Here is a 20,204-nt window from a genome sequence, read left to right as displayed (position 1 = left end):
ATAAAGAAAAAAAGAAAAAAAATACAGCATTAGAGGAAACGTTTTTCTGTATTTGCACCAAATTTGAGTATAACACAAAGATATTTTGGTGTAACACAAAGATATTTGAGTGTATTGTTTAAAACTTTTTTGTGTATGTGTGCTGATAAGTTCTGCATAATTCAAAACTCTTCCTTTTCCTCCTCTTCATCTTCTGCTGCTTCTTCTTCTTCATCTTCTTATTTCATATTCTCATAATTCTTCTTGGGAGAAAAAAATCAAATAAAGAAAAAAAATACATAATGTTGCAAAATCAATAGAAATAGGAGGAGGAAAAAAATGCAGCAACAACAACAGTAATAAAAAAAGGACGATAAAGATGAAACACGCGAAAAAAAAGAAGGAGAAACGCAAAAAAGAATCAGGAGAAGAAGAAGAAAGAGGAGGAGGAGGAGAAAAGCGGGATACAAAGAGGAACAATGTAATTTCACGCGCACATTATGTAAATAGATTTTGTTGGATTAAAATTAATTTGTATGACTTATATGCCAAAAAGACTTGTATATGTAGCAATACTCTTAAAAAAAATCTCATACCGCTAAACTATTAATAAATAAGCATTCGGAAAATATTGATGATTTTGACATATAAATTATAATATAAGATACAAAAGATACAAATTAGTACAGTAGTGTCCAATTAAAATTCATAAGACAAAACAGCGATAAATAAAAATAATTTCAAATCTTAAGAAAATAAATACACTTCAACAAACATAAGATTAATTAAGGAATTAACAAAATCAGAAAAGGAAAAATAAATAAATAATAATGAAGAAACCAAAAAGAAAATACTTGAAACAGTTAAAAAAATAATGGACAGAACGAAAAAAACAAACAATCACACCAGTTAAAACAAATGATATAGATCATATTTAAAATCCACCGGTAAAACGAAAAGTTTTTGAAATTGGTGAGTTAGTCTTGAAAGTTATGCAAAATGGACGCCTAATTGTGGTTTGGAAACTTTCAACTAATCCAACTGTATTTAGAAAATGCGTATTGAATTAGCCACACAGAAAGTGAAGCCGAGGCTAAATATATCAATAGAAAACATTTGATGTTTACAAAATAGGACTTAACTCAAAAGTAAAAGTTTAGCGTCAAAATTTAAAGCGTTACAAACCAAAGTAACCAAGAACAAATTAATTACAAAAGAACTTGAAATAAATGTAGGGCAGCAATAATTCTTCCAACTCAAATTGAAAGTAAATCCTTTCTTCATCAAAATAATTATAGGCGACAATTTCTTCACGCTCTTGTTAAAATTTTTCATATTTTCTTTTGATGTCAGCCAAAGTGTTTTTCATCCCATAAAGATCTCGAAACAAGTTCTTTTTCCTCTTTTCAGCTTTTAAGTAAGGGCCTTCGTTCCAACCTAACTTCTTCTTCTCGAATTTTGGTGAGTTCTCTTTTGAGTTCTTCTCTACGTCAAGCTAGTTGAAATCGAGTACTGGCAGCATCATCGACATTGACTTCATATTTTTTGTAAGTTCTTTCTAAAGACGCATAAGAAGTTTCTAGTTCTGCAACTTCTGTTTCGATTTCTTCCATTATCTTCTTAAGCACCAAGCTGCTGGTGAGAAATAAGTAAATTGTTGGCGATCTTCTCGAATTGTTTTACCACTTTAGAGAACTTGGAACTCGATATTCCAGAGAAGAACATAGGATATCAGAAAAGGTGGAATTCAAGTCATCTCGATTGACCAACTCATCCATAGTGTGCTTTAAAAAATCAGCAAGAGTTTTTAGCATCTCAATTGCGTGAGGAGTCAATTCCTTTGGAAGTCTATGACCTGGTGATTCTTCAGTTCCTGAAGTTGTGGATAGGATTTTTGTTTTGAAAGTAATACTGGACATGACAAAAAGAAGATGATCTAAATCAACTTCTTATGGGCTAGAAATAGGGGCTGATGGAATTTCGTTATCTTTTGGATTGGAGTCAAAGTAGGTTCAGCTTCATTAGTCGGACTGGGTGTGTTATCAAGTTTTGCAATGGGTTAGGGGATGTTTTTTAACCATATTGTTGTCCTCAACATTGGGACTGCTTCCTTTAGAAGGAGAAGAACTAAGAGTAAGGTCAACCTAGATTTAAGGAGGATCAAGTTTATTTTCAAGGGCTTGGATTTCTCGAGGATTGACTTGGTTTAGCTCCTTTGGTATATCATCATCATGGATAGGTTGGACAACTTCATCAATGGGTTGGATAATACCTTCAATAGAGTGAACAATTTGTTCGTAGTTAGTAGATTGTCTTGTTTGGTTGGTAAGTAGTTTGAAATCACACACTTGATTTATAACATATTATTGTTGATTGATTTCGAAGTACTGCAGATGGAAAAGGAATCACTTGAATATGTGGGAGTCTTCTTTGGAGAAATTGTGGTGCTTTTATCGGATGATCCTTCAGTAGAAGATTCCAACTATAATAAAAGATTGAAAGTTTAAGATAAGAGGATAATAGTATGAAAGATTATATCAAAGAACTTAAATTTAATTCAAGATCACCTTGTTACCTATAAAAACTTTTGTCTTCTTTTTCCTTTTTTGATGTCTTTCTAACTCTGCCTTTCTCTTCAGAGCTTTTGAACGGATGTTTCAGTTGTGTTTGGAAAGGTTTTGATTAATCCTTTCAAAAATATCATTCAGAGATTGGGGGTAATGGGAGTAGTAACTATCCCACCATTCGATGAAAGACTTAGTAATGTAACACCCTATCACTCTAAGCCTTACCTCAAGCTGTAAAGCAAACCAAGACAAAGCGCCACAACAGTTTTAAAGCTTCATACACTACAAGAAAATTTCAGAATAGCGACCGATTTTAGTGACCAAAAAAATTGGTTGCAAATAGCGACTGATTTAGCAACCGATATAGTATTTCAAGGATTGGAAAAATGTTGGTCGCTAAATCGATTGCTAAATTACAATTAGCGACCAATTTTAGTGACAAAAAAATCGGTCACTAATAGCAACCAATTTAGCGACTGATAAAATTTTTATACGAGTAACATAAAGTTGGTCGCTAAAATTGGTCACTATCTTTTAACTTAGCAACCGAAATGAGGATGTAACGCTTGGAATTATTGGTTACAAAATCTGTCGCTATTTTTTAATTTAGTGACCGATTTTGCAACCAATAGAGAATTAAGGTGAAAAAGGTTGGTCACTGATAAACCGCTATTTCATGGTTTATAATGTGCTTAATTGTGTGGTTTTATCATGATCTTTACCCACTTATTCATATGATTAGCATGCATTTATATTTCCTTCCTAAAATTATTACAAGATTGAAAACTTGCTTCCTAGAGACTTTTAATTATGTATTTTAATTTTCCTTTATTCCATTCGATGCCGTGATCTGTGTGTTAAGTGCTTCAGGCTTTATAGGGCATGAATGAGTTGGAGATTGGAAAGGAAGCTTGCAAAAATGGAAGGAACACAAGAAATTGAGGAGATGATCAGCGAGAAGTGACGCGGCTACATGGCCCACGCGACCGCGCGAAAGAGAAGAAATCGCAGTAACGCGGCCGCATGGCTCACGCAACTGCGCGGATTGGAATAGCACAAGTGACGCGGAGGCGTGGACGACGCGCTCGTGTGGCAGGGCAAAAGGCCGAATGACGCGGCCGTATGAATGACGCGATCGCGTGACGTGCGCGATCTGCATAATCTGTAGAATTCGCTGGGGGCGATTTTGGGCCCTATTTTGACCCAGTTTTCGGCCCAGAAAAGCAGACTAGAGCTAGGGAACATGCAGAAACCAAGGACAACATTCATTCTATACAATTTTAGTTTTTTAGATCTAGTTTTACTCCTCCTCTAGGTTTTCTCTCTACACATTCATAGTTCTTAGGATTTTATTTCTATTGCTTTTTGCATTGGGATATTGAGAAGAGTTATTACCTTATCAAGACTTCGTCATTCTAGTTCGTTTTCTTTACTTGGCTTTACTCTTCCATGTCCTTTAATTTACTCAATTTTACCATTAGATTATTTTAAAATTTATTAATACAAGAATTATTTTTATTTTTAATTGATTCCCTTGAGTTTTATCTATCATGTCTTTCTTTAATTCCCTTTCCTATGTTATGAATTCTACATTCACAATGAGCGAGTAGTTCCCTAACTTGATGGGGAGTTGATTGAAAGGAACCCTTGAGTTGGGATGCTTAAAAGAAAAATTGTAATTAGGTTTATTGTTGGGATGCTTTCTAGTCATTGACACTAATCCTTTTCAATTGAGCGGTTTGGAACTTGTGAATAGAAACAACATTCCAACTTGTTTGACTTTCCCTTACCTAGTAAGGGATAACTAAACAGAACAACCTTCAATTATCAATTAATCTTGAGAGTACTTCAACAAGAATAGGGCTTCCAACTAATCTATTCCCAGTCAAGGCTTTTATTTAAATTATTTAATTTTTCTAATTTAATTTCTTGTTTATGCAACTCAAACCATTTTGAAAACATCTGGTTAATAAAATAGCACACCTTTCTGTAACTCGTTGGGAGACGACCTGGGATTCATACTCCCAGTATTTTAATTTTAATTCTTGTGACAACCTTCTAAATTGATAAGTGGAATTCTGGTTGGTTGAGAACTATACTTGCAACGCATATCTTATAACAATTCTTGACTCTCCAATTTTTGCCACGTCAATTTTTGGCGCCGTTGCTGGGGAGTTACAATAGAGTGCTAAAGTTATTAATTGGAATTTATTTATTTGCATTTTATTTTATCTTGCTACTATGAGCTGCTTGTTTCTTTCGCTAGATGACACGTTCACTTCCTTATCCAAGCTTGCCAGTATTCGATCCTGAGATTAAAAGAACTATTTCATGAATAAGGCAAGCTCGGCGTCGGTTAGTCCTCTCTGAGGGCGGATCTAAAATGTCATTTGAGGAAGAAACCAGCCCCCCGTTCTATTGATTTGGTTGATTTACGTGTAGGTGACATGGCAGAACCTAGGAGAGTTACTATCCAGGAGGCTGGAGCCCCTGATTTTACAATGCAACCGTTTCAAGCGCATCACCCAGCAGTGGCTACAGACTTTGAAATAAAGACTGCACTGCTCAATTTGATGCCCAAGTTTCATGGCTTACCTGCTCAAGAGCCTATCAAGCACCTGAGAGATTTTCAAGCAGCCTGTTCTATTGTCAGACGTGATGGTGCAGATGAAACTTCAATTTTTTTGAAAGCTTTCCCGTTTTCTCTTGAGGGAAAGGCAAGAGAGTGGTACTACACTCAACCCGCAGCAACTGTATCCAACTGGGATACACTTAGAAGAGAATTCTTGGAAAAATTCTTTCCAGCTAAAGTTACTGATAAACTGAGGAAAGATATTTCCATGATTGTTCAAGACGAATCTGAGACTCTCTATGAATACTGGGAGCGCTTCAATAATCTTCTAGAAGCTTGCCCCCACCATATGATTGACAAGATAGTGTTACTCGGTTATGTCACACAGGGCATGAGGCCCCAAGATAAGACCACATTGGAAAGTGTTAGCAATGGGTCTATGAAAAAGTACAAGACCACTGATGAGGCATGGCAATTGATCAGTGACTTAGCTGAATCCACTCGGAATCACAGGCAGAAGCAAGGCCGTTCAAAAGCCATTGCAGAGGTATCATCTAGCAGAGAGACTGCTGCTCTAACTTAGAGTATCTGTGAAATGACCAACTTGCTGAAGCAGATGCAATTGAATCAACAACAAGTTCAGCAAGCTCAACCTTCTCCACCACAGCAAAGCCAACAGTTAGTCCCACAGAGAGTTTACGGAATCTGTGCTAATTATAGCCATTATATTGACGAATGTTCGCAACTCCAGCAGGAAGATAACACCGTGGCAGCCACTCATAACTTCTATGACCGCCCCAACCTAGGGTACAATCAAGGTGGCAATTATAACCACGGATGGCAGGACAATTCTAACCAGAATTGGAGGGACAACAACAACAACAGAGGAGGTAGAGACAATCAGGGAAATCAGAGGTGGAATAACAACAATAACAGGCAGCAGAACCAGTTCCAGCGTTACAGAGCACCTCACCTGAGGCAATCCCAAGGACCACAGAATACCCAACAGCAGATCTCTCAAATTACTTATCCTTCTTCATCTGCTAATGATGACTTACTACAATCTATTGATCGGAGACAACAGACCATGGAAAATAACCTTTATGCTACACTAAATGGTCTGAACTCTACCCTGCAAGCTCTTGTCTCACAGATTGGATCAATGAATAACTCCAATAACCAGCCTTTGAGCTTCAGTGGAATTCTCTCTCAACCATTACCCAATCTAAAAGGTGGCATTAATGCCATCACCCTAAGGTCCAAAACCACACTGCAGGAGAGGAATCAGGAGGAGCCAAGCCCACCAGAACACGCCTCAGCTGAAGAGGTAGTGGAAATAGAAGATGTTGACGAGGAAGAGGACATACAGGACATACAGGACATAGATGAAAAAGAAGAAGTTCAACCACAGGAGGAAGCACCACAGGGCGCAGACACTGCAGAAGACACCACTCCCATTCCATTTCCACAACTTGCAAGGAAGCCCAGGAAGCAGCTGGAACTTGACCCCAAAATGGTAGAAATATTCAAAAAGGTTGAGGTAACTGTTCATCTTTTTGATGTTATTCAACAGGTACCTAAATATGCAAAGTTTCTAAAGGATTTATGTATACATAAAGACAAAATTAATGAATTAGAAACTATTCCTTTAGGTAGTTCCATATCTGCTTTAATGGGAGGTTTACCTGAAAAGTGTAGTGACCCAGGTCCATGTATGGTTAATTGTACTATTGGTGGTGTAGTATTTTCTGACTGCATGTGTGATTTAGGAGCATGTGTGAGTATAATGCCTTTGTCTATATATGATATTTTGAGGCTCCCCCCTTAAAAAGGTCGGCAGCTCATTTTGTGTTAGCAGATAAAAGCATTATTACAGTGACTGGAGTTGCTGAAGATGTATTAGTGGGCATTAAGGGGCTCACATTTTCCATTGATTTTTATATCTTGGAGATGTCCCAAAATGACTCAGAGAAGCCATCATCAATCCTACTCGGAAGACCATTCCTGAAGACCTCGAAGTTCAAATTAGATGCTTTATCAGGAATATACTCTTTTGAAATAGATGGCCGAGTAGTAATCTTCAATCTAAATGGAGTTATGAAGCATCCTCCGGAGGATCATTCTATCCTCCAATGTGACATTATAGATGAAACCGTGGCTGAAGTTCACCAGGAGGAATTTGAAGAGAATTTCATAGGACAAGGTCCAAGTTTGGGGACATTCTCAGAGGACAATGACAGTGCTTTACCATTGTTACCAGCTCTAGACAACCCAGAGCCTAACCATGATCAGAAGTTAGAATTAAAACCCCTTCCTCCACACCTCAAATATACTTACCTTGAGGACGAGCAGAAGTTTCCAGTTATCATTGCAAGGGAACTCACTTCTCAACCGGAAGAGCAGTTACTTAGTGTGCTGAGAAGGCACAAAAAGGCAATTGGTTAGAGTTTGGCAGACATAGTAGGCATCAACCCTCAAGTCTGTGAGCATCGGATATTTTTAGAAGAGGGAGCAAGACCTGTCCGTCAACCCCAGAGAAGACTAAACTCCACTATCTTAGAGGTTTTCAAAAAGGAAGTGACCAGACTACTGGAGGTAGATATCATCTACCCCATTTCAGACAGTGAATGGGTAAGCCCAGTACAAGTGGTGCCCAAGAAGTCTGGAGTCACTATAGTGAAGAATGAGCATGGAGATCTCATTGTAACCAGAGTTCAGAATGCCTGGAGGGTCTGCATTGACTACAGACGCCTCAACCAGGCCACTTGTAAGGATCACTATCCTCTTCCATTCATTGATCAAATGTTGGATCGCCTGTCAGGTAAATCACATTATTGTTTTTTTGATGGTTACACAGGTTATTTCTAGATTCATATAGCTCTTGAGGATTATGAAAAGACCACTTTTACATGTCCTTCTGGGACTTATGCTTACAAGAGAATGCCCTTTGGCTTGTGCAATGCACCAGCTACCTTCCAAAGGTGCATGATGAGTCTTTTCTCTGATCTTATTGAGGACTGTATGGAAGTTTTTATGGATGATTTTAGTGTATATGGCGATTCCTTTAGCCTTTGCTTAGATGGATTATCTAGAGTATTAGATAAATGTGTCAGTACAAACCTTGTATTGAATTTTGAAAAATGTCACTTTATGGTAAAACAAGGTATTGTACTAGGACATGTTGTGTCTAATACTGGCATTTCTGTAGATCTAGCAAAGGTGGATGTTATTTCTAGTTCACCTTACCCCTCTTCTGTGAGGGAAGTCCGTTCATTCCTTAGCCATGCAGGATTTTACAGGAGATTCATTAAGGACTTCAGTAAGGTAGCTCTTCCCTTATCCAGACTAATGCAGAAGGATATTGAATTCGAGTTTAGCGAGGATTGCAAACAAGCATTTGATAAGCTGAAGACCGCCCTGACTCAAACTCCAATTGTGAGAGGACCAGACTGGAGCCAGCCATTTGAAATAATGTGCGACGCCTCCAACCATGCAGTAGGAGCAGCACTGGCTCAGCGTGAAGGTAAGAACCCCTTTGTTATTGCTTATGCGTCTAAAACTTTAGATGCCGCTCAGTCCAATTACACTACTACTGATAAAGAGCTTCTTGCTATTATTTTTGCTCTGGATAAATTCCGAGCCTATTTACTTGGTACGAAGGTAGTAGTGTACTCAGACCACGCAGCTCTAAAGTATCTATTAGCTAAAAAGGAGTCCAAACCAAGGCTTATACGTTGGATACTGCTATTACAAGAATTTGATTTAGAAATTAAGGATAGGAGTGGTAACCAGAATTTAGTGGCAGACCATTTGAGTCGCCTTGAGCACATTACAGATGACCCCACTCCTATAGTTGATAATTTCCCATTTGATAACCTGCAAGCAGTATCTGAGGTAGTCCCTTGGTATGCACCTGTAGCTAATTATCTAGTTAGCCGCACCTTTCCTCCAAACTTTTCTAAGCATCAAAGAGACAAGCTGAAAAGCGAGTCTAAATATTATATATGGGATGACCCATTGATGAGCGGATAATTTATATGCTTTTTGGCATTGTTTTTAGTATGTTTTCAGTGTAATTTAGTTAGTTTTTATTATATTTCTATTAGTTTTTAAATAAAAATCACAATTCTGAACTTTACTATGAGTTTGTGTGATTTTCTGTAATTTCAGGTATTTTCTATTAGTTTTTAAATAAAAATCACAATTCTGAACTTTACTATGAGTTTGTGTGATTTTCTGTAATTTAAGGTATTTTCTGGCTGAAATTGAGGGAGCTGAGCAAAAATCTGATTCAGGCTGAAAAAGGACTGCTGATGCTATTGGATTCTGACCTTCCTGCACTCAAAGTAGATTTTCTGGAGCTACAAAACTCCAAATGGCGCGCTCTCAATTGCGTTGGAAAGTAGACATCTAGGGCTTTCCAGCAATATATAATAGTCCATACTTTGCTCAAGGATAGATGACGTAAACTGGCGTTCAACGCCAGTTCCATGTTGCAGTCTGGCGTCAAACGCCAGAAACAGGTTACAAATGGGAGTTGAACGCCAGAAACAGGTTACAACCTGGTGTTTAACTCCAGGAACAGCCTAGGCACGTGAGAAGCTTAAGTCTCAGCCTCAGCACACACCAAGTGAGCCCCAGAAGTGGATTTCTGCACCATCTATCATAGTTTATTCATTTTCTATAAACCTAGGTTACTAGTTTAGTATTTAAACAACTTTTAGAGGTCGATTTTCGCACCTCATGACATTTTTAGATCTGAACTTTGTACTCTTTGACGGCATGAGTCTCTGAACTCCATTGTTGGGGGTGAGGAGCTCTGCTGTGTTTCGATGAATTAATGCAACTATTTCTGTTTTCTATTCAAATACGCTTGTTTTTATCTAAGATGTTTATTCGCACTTCAATATGATGGATGTGATGATCCGTGACACTCATCATCATCCTCAACCTATGAACGCGTACCTGACAACCACCTCTGTTCTACCTTCGATTGAATGAATATCTCTTGGATTCCTTAATTAGAATCTTTGTGGTATAAGCTAGAATCCATTGGCAGCATTCTTGAGAATCCGGAAAGTCTAAACCTTGTCTGTGGTATTCCGAGTAGGATTCAGGGATTGAATGACTGTGACGAGCTTCAAATTCACAAGGGCTGGGCATAGTGACAGACGCAAAAGGATCAATGGATCCTATTCCAGCATGAGTGGGAACCGACAGATGATTAGCCGTGCGGTGACAGTGCACCTGGACCTTTTTCACTGAGAGGACGGATGGTAGCCATTGACAACGGTGATCCACTGGTGCGCAGAAATTGTGATTACACTTTAATTATGTAAAATTCATCGCTCTTTCTTTCCCTGGTAATGGCGCCAAAAATATGATGCCAATACCATGGTTCACAACTTCGCACAACTAACCAGCAAGTGCACTGGGTCGTCCAAGTAATACCTTACGTGAGTAAGGGTCGAATCCCACGGAGATTGTTGGTATGAAGCAAGCTATGGTCACCTTGTAAATCCCAGTCAGGCAGATATAAATTGATAATGGTGTTTTCGAATAATAATTAAATAAACATAGAATAAAGGATAGAAATACTTATGTAAATCATTGGTGAGAATTTCAGATAAGCGAATAGAGATGCTTTCGTTCCTCTGAACCTCTGCTTTCCTGCTATCTTCATCCAATCAGTCTTACTCCTTTCCATGGCTGGCTTTATGTGATACATCACCACTGTCAATGGCTACTTTCGGTCTTCTCTCGGGAATATGATCCAAATGCCCTGTCACGGCACGGCTAATCGTCTGGAGGCATCACCCTTGTCAATGGTTTCATCTTATCCTCTCAGTGAAAATGGTCAACGCACCCTGTCACGGCACGGCCATTCATCTGTCGGTTCTTGATCCTGCTGGAATAGGATTTTCTATCCTTTTGCGTCTGTCACTACGCCCAGCACTCGCGAGTTTGAAGCTCGTCACAGTCATTCAATCATTGAATCCTACTCGGAATACCACAGACAAGGTTTAGACTTTCCGGATTCTCTTGAATGCCGCCATCATTCTAGCTTACACCACGAAGATTCTGATTAAGAGATATAAGAGATACTCATTCAGTCGAAGGTAGAACGGAAGTGGTTGTCAGGCACGCGTTCATAGGGAATGATGATGATTGTCACATTCATCACATTCAGATTGAAGTTCGAATGAATATCTTGGAAGCGAAATAAGATGAATTGAATAGAAAACAGTAGTACTTTGCATTAATCTTTGAGGAACAGCAGAGCTCCACACCTTAATCTATGGAGTGCAGAAACTCTACCGTTGAAAATACATAAGTAATAATGGAGTTCATTGGTCTCGGCCCCAGAGGGGAACCGGAGTAACCAAGACTACTATGATCCGAAGATAAAACTTAGGATGTCTAATACAATAGTAAAATGTCCTATTTATAATAAACTAGCTACTAGGGTTTACAGAAGTAAGTAATTGATGCATAAATCCACTTCCGGGGCCCACTTGGTGTGTGCTTGGGCTGAGCTTTAACTTTCCACGTGCAGAGGCCATTTGTGGAGTTGAATGCCAGGTTTTGATCCATTTCTGGCGTTCAACTCTGGTTTTTGATCCCTTTCTGGCCCTGAACTCCAGAATTGGGCGGAGAGCTGGCGTTGAATGCCAGTTTGCATCGTCTAAACTTGGGCAAAGTATAGACTATTATACATTACTGGAAAGCCCTGGATATCTACTTTCCAACGCAATTAGAAGCACGCCATTTCGAGTTCTGTAGCTCTAGAAAATCCACTTTGAGTGCAGGGAGGTCAGAATCCAACAGCATCAGCAGTCCTTCTTCAACCTCTGAATCTAATTTCTGCTCAAGTCCCTCAATTTCAGCCAGAAAATACCTGAAATCACAGAAAAACACACAAACTCATAGTAAAGTCCAGAAATGTGAATTTAACATAAAAACTAATGAAAAGATCCCTAAAAGTAACTAGATTCTACTAAAAACATACTAAAAACAATGCCTAAAAGCGTATAAATTATCCGCTCATCACAACACCAAACTTAAATTGTAGCTTGTCCCCAAGCAAATGAAAATAAAATAGGATAAAAAGAAGAGAATATACTATAAATTCTAAACTATCAATAAAACAGAGCTTCAATCATATGAGCGGGACTTATAACTTTTTGCCTCTTGAATAGTTTTGGCATCTCACTTTATCCATTGAAGTTTAGAATGATTAGCATCTATAGGAACTCAGAGTTCAGATAGTGTTATTGATTCTCCTAGTTCAGTATGATGATTCTTGAACACATCTTCTTTTATGAGTCTTGGTCGTGGCCCTAAGCACTTTGTTTTCCAGTATTACCACCGGATACATAAATGCCACAGACACATAATTGGGTGAACCTTTTCAGATTGTGACTCAGCTTTGCTAAAGTCACTAATTAGAGGTGTCCAGGGTTCTTAAGCACACTCTTTTTTTGCTTTGGACCTTGACTTTAACCGCTCAGTCTCAAGTTTTCACTTGACACCTACACGCCACAAGCACATGGTTAGGGACAGCTTGGTTTAGCCGCTTAGACCAGGATTTTATTCCTTTAGGCCCTCCTATCCACTGATGCTCAAAGCCTTGGGATCCTTTTTATTTTCCCTTGCCTTTTGGTTTTAAGGGTTATTGGCTTTTTGCTCTTGCCTCTTGGTTTTAAGAGCTTTTGGCTTTTTCTGCTTGCTTTTTCTTTTTCTTCTAATTTTTTTTCGCCCATTTTTTTTTTCTGCAAGCTTTGTTCTTTGCTGCTTTTTCTTGCTTCAAGAATTATTTTTATGATTTTTCAGATTATCAAATAACATGTCTCCTAGTCATCATTCTTTCAAGAGCCAACATATTTAACATTCTTAAACAACAACTTCAAAAGACATATGCACTGTTCAAGCATTCATTCGGAAAACAAGAAGCATTGTCACCACATCAGTATAATTAAACTAAGTTCAAGGATAAATTCGAAACTCATGTACTTCTTGTTCTTTTGAATTAAAACATTTTTCATTTAAGAGAGGTGATGGATTCATAGGGCATTCATAACTTTAAGACAAAGTTACTAACTACTAATGATCATGTAATGAAGACACAAACATAGATAAGCACATAACATAGAAAACGAAAAAACAGAGGAAATAAGAACAAGGAATGAATCCACCTTAGTGATGGTGGCGTTTCCTTCTTGAGGAATGGTGCACGAAATTGTGATGTCCAGGCTCGAACAATCCCTGGTAATGGCTCCAAAGCTTGGTGCTTTGATCTTAATTCATAATTGTCACAACTTCGATACAACTAACCAGCAAGTGCACTGGGTCGTCCAAGTAATACCTTACGTGAGTAAGGGTCGAATCCAACGGAGATTGTTGGTATGAAGCAAGCTATGGTCACCTTGTAAATCTCAGTCAGGCGGATATAAAGTGATAATGGTGTTTTCGAATATTATATAATAAAATAGGGATAGAGATACTTATGTAAATCATTGGTAGGAATTTCAGATAAGCGAACGGAGATGCTTTTCGTTCCTCAGAACCTCTGCTTTCCTGCTATCTTCATCCAATCAGTCTTACTCCTTTCCATGGCTGGCTTTATGCAAGGGCATCACCGTTGTCAGTGGCTACATCCCCTCCTCTCAGTGAATAATATGCTCACGCACCCTGTCACGGCACAGCTATTCATCTGTCGGTTCTCGATCATGCTGGAATAGGATTCACCCTCCTTTTGCGTCTGTCACTAACGCCCAACAATCGCGAGTTTGAAGCTCGTCACAGTCATTCAATCATTGAATCCTACTCGGAATACCACAGACAAGGTTTAGACCTTCCGGATTCTCTTGAATGCCGCCATCATTCTAGCTTACGCCACGAAGATTCTGGTTAGGAGATCTAAGAGATACTCATTCTAGCTTAATTCATGTAGAACAGAAGTGTTTGTCAGGCACGCGTTCATAAGGGAGAAGGATAATGAGCGTCACACATAATCATCACCTTCATCACGTTCTTGGGTGCGAATGGATATCTTAGAAGCGAAATAAGAAGAATTGAATAGAAAACAGTAGTACTTTGCATTAATCTTTGAGGAACAGCAGAGCTCCACACCTTAATCTATGGTGTGCAGAAACTCTACCGTTGAAAATACATAAGTGATAGGTCCAGGCATGGCCATGTGGCCAGCCCCCATGATCTAAGAACAATGCGTTCAAAGATGGTCAAAAAGACGCCTAATACAATAGTAAGAGTTCCTATTTATAATAAACTAGTCACTAGGGTTTACATGAGTAAGTAATTGATGAATAAATCCACTTTCGGGGCCCACTTGGTGTGTGTTTGGGCTGAGCCTGAGTGTTGCACGTGCAGAGGCTATTGGTGGAGTTGAACGCCAGTATTTGTGCCAGTTTGGGCGTTCAACTCTGGTTTTGGATCCTTTTCTGGCGCTGGACGCCAGATTTGGGCAGAAGGCGGGCGTTGAACGCCAGTTTACGTCGTCAATTCTTGGCCAAAGTATGGACTATTATATATTTCTGGAAAGCCCTGGATGTCTACTTTCCAACGCAATTGGAAGCGTGCCATTTCGAGTTCTGTAGCTCCAGAAATACTACTTTGAGTGCAGGGAGGTCAGAATCCAACAGCATCAGCAGTCCTTTTTCAACCTCTGAATCTGATTTCTGCTCAAGTCCCTCAATTTCAGCCAGAAAATACCTGAAATCACAGAAAAACACACAAACTCATAGTAAAGTCCAGAAATGTGAATTTAACATAAAAACTAATGAAAACATCCCTAAAAGTAACTAGATCCTACTAAAAACATACTAAAAACAATGCCAAAAAGCGTATAAATTATCCGCTCATCACAACACCAAACTTAAATTGTTGCTTGTCCCCAAGCAACTGAAAATCAAATAGGATAAAAAGAAGAGAATATACTATAAATTCCAAACTATCAATGAATCAGAGCTTCAATCATATGAGCGGGACTTATAGCTTTTTGCCTCTTGAATAGTTTTGGCATCTCACTTTATCCATTGAGGTTCAGAATGATTGGTATCTATAGGAACTTCAGATTTCGAATAGTGTTATTGACTCTCCTAGTTCAGTATGATGATTCTTGAACACAGCTTCTTTATGAGTCTTGGCCGTGGCCCTAAGCACTTTGTTTTCCAGTATTACCACCGGATACATAAATGCCACAGACACATAATTGGGTGAACCTTTTCAGATTGTGACTCAGCTTTGCTAAAGTCCCCAATTAGAGGTGTCCAGGGTTCTTAAGCACACTCTTTGTTTGCTTTGGACCTTGACTTTAACCGCTCAGTCTCAAGTTTTCACTTGACACCTTCATGCCACAAGCACATGGTTAGGGACAGCTTGGTTTAGCCGCTTAGACCAGGATTTTATTCCTTTAGGCCCTCCTATCCACTGATGCTCAAAGCCTTGGGATCCTTTTTATTTGCCCTTGCCTTTTGGTTTTAAGGGTTATTGGCTTTTTCTGCTTGCTTTTTTCTTTTTTTTTTTTTTTTTCGCCCCCTTTTTTTTTTTTTCTGCAAGCTTTGTTTTTTGCTGCTTTTTCTTGCTTCAAGAATCATTTTTATGGTTTTTCAGATTATCAAATAACATGTCTCCTAGTCATCATTCTTTCAAGAGCCAACATATTTAACATTCTTAAACAACAACTTCAAAAGACATATGTACTGTTCAAGCATACATTCAGAAAACAAGAAGCATTGTCACCACATTAATATAATTAAGCTAAGTTCAAGGATAAATTCGAAACTCATGTACTTCTTGTTCTTTTGAATTAAAATATTTTTCTTTTAAGAGAGGTGATGGATTCATAGGACATTCATATCTTTAAGACAAAGTTACTAACTACTAATGATCATGTAATGAAGATACAAACATAGATAAGCACATAACATAGAAAACGAAAAACAGAGGAAATAAGAACAAGGAATGAATCCACCTTAGTGATGGTGGCGTTTCCTTCTTGAGGAACCAATGATGTCCTTGAGCTCTTCTATGTCTCTTCCTTGTCTTTGTTGCTCCTCCCTCATTGCTCTTTGATCTTCTCTTATTTCATGGAGCATGATGGAGTGCTCTTGATGTTCCACCCTTAGTTGTCCCATATTGGAACTCAATTCTCCTAGGGAGGTGTTGATTTGCTCCCAATAATTTTGTGGAGGAAAGTGCATTTGAGGCATCTCAGGGATCTCATGGAAGTGAGCTTCTTGCGCCTCTTGAGCTCCATGACTGGGCTCTCTTGCTTGCTCCATCTTTTTCTTAGTGATGGGCTTGTCCTCTTTGATGAGGATATCTCTCTCTATGTCAATCCCAGCTGAATTGCATAGGTGGCAGATGAGGTGAGGAAAGGCTAACCTTGCCATAGTGGAGGACTTGTCAGCCACCTTGTAGAGTTCTTGAGGTATAATCTCATGAACTTCCACCTCTTCTCCAATCATGATGCTATGGATCATGATGGCCCGGTCTATAGTAACTTCAGACCGGTTGCTAGTGGGAATGATTGAGCATTGAATAAACTCTAACCATCCTCTAGCTATAGGCTTGAGGTCCAATCTTCTTAGTTGAACCGGCTTGCCTTTGGAGTGAATCTTCCATTGAGCTCCTTCTACACATATGTCCATAAGGACTTGGTCCAACCTTTGATCAAAGTTGACTCTCCTTGTGTAGGGGCGTGCGTTCTCTTCCATGTATGGCAAGTTGAACGCCAACCTCACATTCTCCGGACTAAAATCTAAGTATTTCCCCCGAACCATTGAAACATAGTTCTTTGGATCCGGGTTCTTACTTTGATCATGGTTCTTGGTGATCCATGCATTGGCATAGAACTCTTGAACCATTAGGATGCCGACTTGTTGGATGGGATTTGTTAGAACTTCCCAACCTCTTCTTTGAATTTCATGTCGGATCTCCGGATACTCATTTCTTTTGAGTTTAAAAGGGACCTCAGGGATCACCTTCTTCTTGGCCACAACATCATAGAAGTGGTCTTGATGGGCTTTGGAGATGAATCTTTCCATCTCCCATGACTCGGATGTGGAAGCTTTTATCTTCCCTTTCCCTCTTCTAGAGGATTCTCCGGTCTTTGATGCCATCAATGGTAATGGAAAAACAAAAAGGCTATGCTTTTACCACACCAAACTTAGAATATTGCTCGCCCTCGAGCAATAAACAAAAGAATAGAAGAAGAAGAAGAAGAAATATGGAGAGGGAGAGGGAGATGTGGTTTCGGCCAAGGAGAGTGTAGAGGGGTGTGTTGTGTGAATTTGATGAAGAATGGAGGTCTTTATATAGGGAAGGGAGGGGGGTTAAGGTTTGGCCATATGGGTGGGTTTGGGTGGGAAATTGGTTTTGAATTTTGAAGGTAGGTGGAGTTTATGAGGTAGGTTTATGGGGAAGAGGAGATGGATGTGAGTGGTGAAGGTTTAGTGGGGAAGAGAGATTGAGGTGATTGGTGAGGGGTTTTTAGGGAAGAGTGTTTGTGGGGTTGTGTGAAAGAGAGTGGTGAGAAGGAGTGAGTGGAGGTAGGTGGGGATCCTGTGGAGTCCACAGATCCTGAGGTGTTCAAGGATTTACATCCCTGCACCCATTAGGCATGTAAAAATGCCTTTGTACCCAACTCTGGGCGTTCAGCGCCAGGTTGGTGGCCATTTTGGGCGTTCAACGCCCATTTGTGTGCCATTTCTGGCGTTGAACGCCAGAACCATGCCTGTTCTGGCGTTCAGCGCCCAGAAGCTGCCCATTTTGGGCGTTCAGCGCCAGAACCATGCTCTGTTCTGGCGCTGAACGCCAGACAGATGCTCCTCCAGGGTGTGATTTTTCTTCTGCTGTTTTTGATTCCGTTTTCAATTTTTCTATTTATTTTGTGACTCCACATGACCATGAACCTAAGAAAACATGAAAAACAATAAAAATAAGAATTAGATAAACATTGGGTTGCCTCCCAACAAGCGCTTCTTTAATGTCAATAGCTTGACAATGGGCTCTCATGGAGCCTCACAGATGTGCAGAGCTTTGTTGAGACTCTCCAACACCAAACTTAGAGTTTGGTTGTGGCCTCCCAACACCAAACTTAGAGTTTGACTGTGGGGGCTCTGGTTGACTCTGCTTTGAGAGAAGCTTTTCATGCTTCCTCTTCATGGTTGCAGAGGGAGATCCTTGAGTTTTGAATACAAGGGAGTTCTCATTCCATTGAAGGACTATTTCACCTCTGTCAACATCAATCACAGCTCTTGCTGTGGCCAGGAAAGGTCTTCCTAGGATGATGGATTCATCCTCTTCCTTTCCAGTATCCAGGACTATGAAATCAGTAGGTATGTAAAGGCCCTCAACCTTTACTAATACATCTTCTACTTGTCCATAAGCCTGTTTTCTTGAGCTGTCTGCCATCTCTAGTGAGATTTTAGCAGCTTGCACCCCATAGATTCCCAGTTTCTCTATTACAGAGAGAGGCATGAGGTTTATTCCTGAACCAAGGACACATAGAGCCTTAAAGATCATGGTGCCTATGGTACAGGGTATTATGAACTTTCCAGGATCCTGTCTCTTCTGAGGCAATGTCAGTTGATCCAGATCACTTAGTTCATTGATGAACAAGGGAGGTTCAACTTCCCAAGTATCAATGCCAAACAATTTGGCATTCAGCTTCATGATTGCACCAAGAAACTTGGCAGTTTACTCTTCAGTAACATCCTCATTCTCTTCAGAAGAGGAGTACTCATCAGAGCTCATGAAGGGCATAAGGAGGTTCAATGGAATCTCTATGGTCTCTAGATGAGTCTCAGATTCCTTTGGTTCCTCAGAGGGAAGCTCCTTATTGACCACTGGACGTCCCAGGAGGTCTTCCTCCTTGGGATTCACGTCCTCTCCTCTCCTCACAGGTTCGGCCATGGCGCTTATGTCAATGGCCTTGCACTCTCCTTTTAGGTTCTCTTCTGTATTGCTTGGGAGAGTACTAGGAGGGATTTCAGTGATCCTTTTACTCAGCTGGCCCACTTGTGCTTCCAAATTTCTAATGGAAGACCTTGTTTCATTCATGAAACTTACAGTGGCCTTCGATAGATCAGAGACTAGATTTGCTAAATTAGAAGCATTTTGTTCAGAGTTCTCTGTCTGTTGCTGAGTTGATGATGGAAAAGGCTTGCTATTGCTAAACCTGTTTCTTCCACCATTATTAAAGCCTTGTTGGGGCTTTTGATCCTTCCATGAGAAATTTGGATGATTTCTCCATGTTGAGTTATAGGTGTTTCCATAAGGTTCACCTAAGTAGTTCACCTCTGCTATTGCAGGGTTCTCAGGATCATAGGCTTCTTCTTCAGAAGATGCCTCTTGAGTACTGTTGGATGCAGCTTGCATTCCATGCAGACTCTGAGAGATCATATTGACTTGCTGAGTCAATATTTTATTCTGAGTCAATATGGCATTCAGAGCATCAACTTCAAGAACTCCCTTCTTCATAGGCGTCCCATTATTCACAGGATTCCTTTCAGAAGTGTACATGAACTGGTTATTAGCAACCATGTCAATGAGTTATTGAGCTTCTGCAGGCGTTTTCTTTAGGTGAATGGATCCACCTGCAGAAGTATCCAATGACATCTTAGATAACTCAGACAGACCATCATAGAATATATCCAGGATGGTCCATTCTGAGAGCATGTCAGAAGGACACTTTTTGGTCAATTGTTTGTATCTTTCCCAAGCTTCATAGAGGGATTCACCTTCTTTCTGTCTGAAGGTTTGGACATCAGCTCTAAGCTTGCTCAGCTTTTGAGGAGGAAAGTACTTGGCTAAGAAAGCCGTGACCAGCTTATCCCAAGAGTTTAGGCTGTCTTTAGGTTGAGAATCCAACCATAATCTAGCTCTGTCTCTTACAGCAAAAGGGAAAAGCATGAGCCTGTAGACTTCAGGATCTACTCCATTAGTCTTAACAGTATCACATATCTGCAAGAATTCAGTTAAGAACTGAAAAGGATCTTCAGATGGAAGTCCATGAAACTTGCAGTTCTGCTGCATCAGAGAAACTAATTGAGGTTTCAGCT

At 39.6% G+C, this 20,204-nt stretch overlaps 2 non-coding genes across 2 annotated transcripts; one reads left to right on the top strand and one right to left on the bottom strand.

Moving 5' to 3' along the window:
- Positions 1-5,365: 5,365 nt before the first annotated feature.
- On the bottom strand, positions 5,366-5,473 carry LOC112774535 (small nucleolar RNA R71). The gene has a single exon (XR_003189019.1). It is a non-coding gene; the product is annotated as a small nucleolar RNA R71 (small nucleolar RNA).
- A 14,346-nt stretch (positions 5,474-19,819) lies between these two features.
- Positions 19,820-19,923, top strand: LOC112773951 (small nucleolar RNA R71). The gene has a single exon (XR_003188470.1). It is a non-coding gene; the product is annotated as a small nucleolar RNA R71 (small nucleolar RNA).
- The last annotated feature ends 281 nt before the right edge of the window (positions 19,924-20,204 follow it).

The sequence above is a fragment of the Arachis hypogaea genome, chromosome 18 (genome assembly GCF_003086295.3).
Source record: "Arachis hypogaea cultivar Tifrunner chromosome 18, arahy.Tifrunner.gnm2.J5K5, whole genome shotgun sequence".
Taxonomy (NCBI): Eukaryota; Viridiplantae; Streptophyta; class Magnoliopsida; order Fabales; family Fabaceae; genus Arachis; species Arachis hypogaea.
This window is presented reverse-complemented; position numbering and strand designations above follow the sequence as displayed.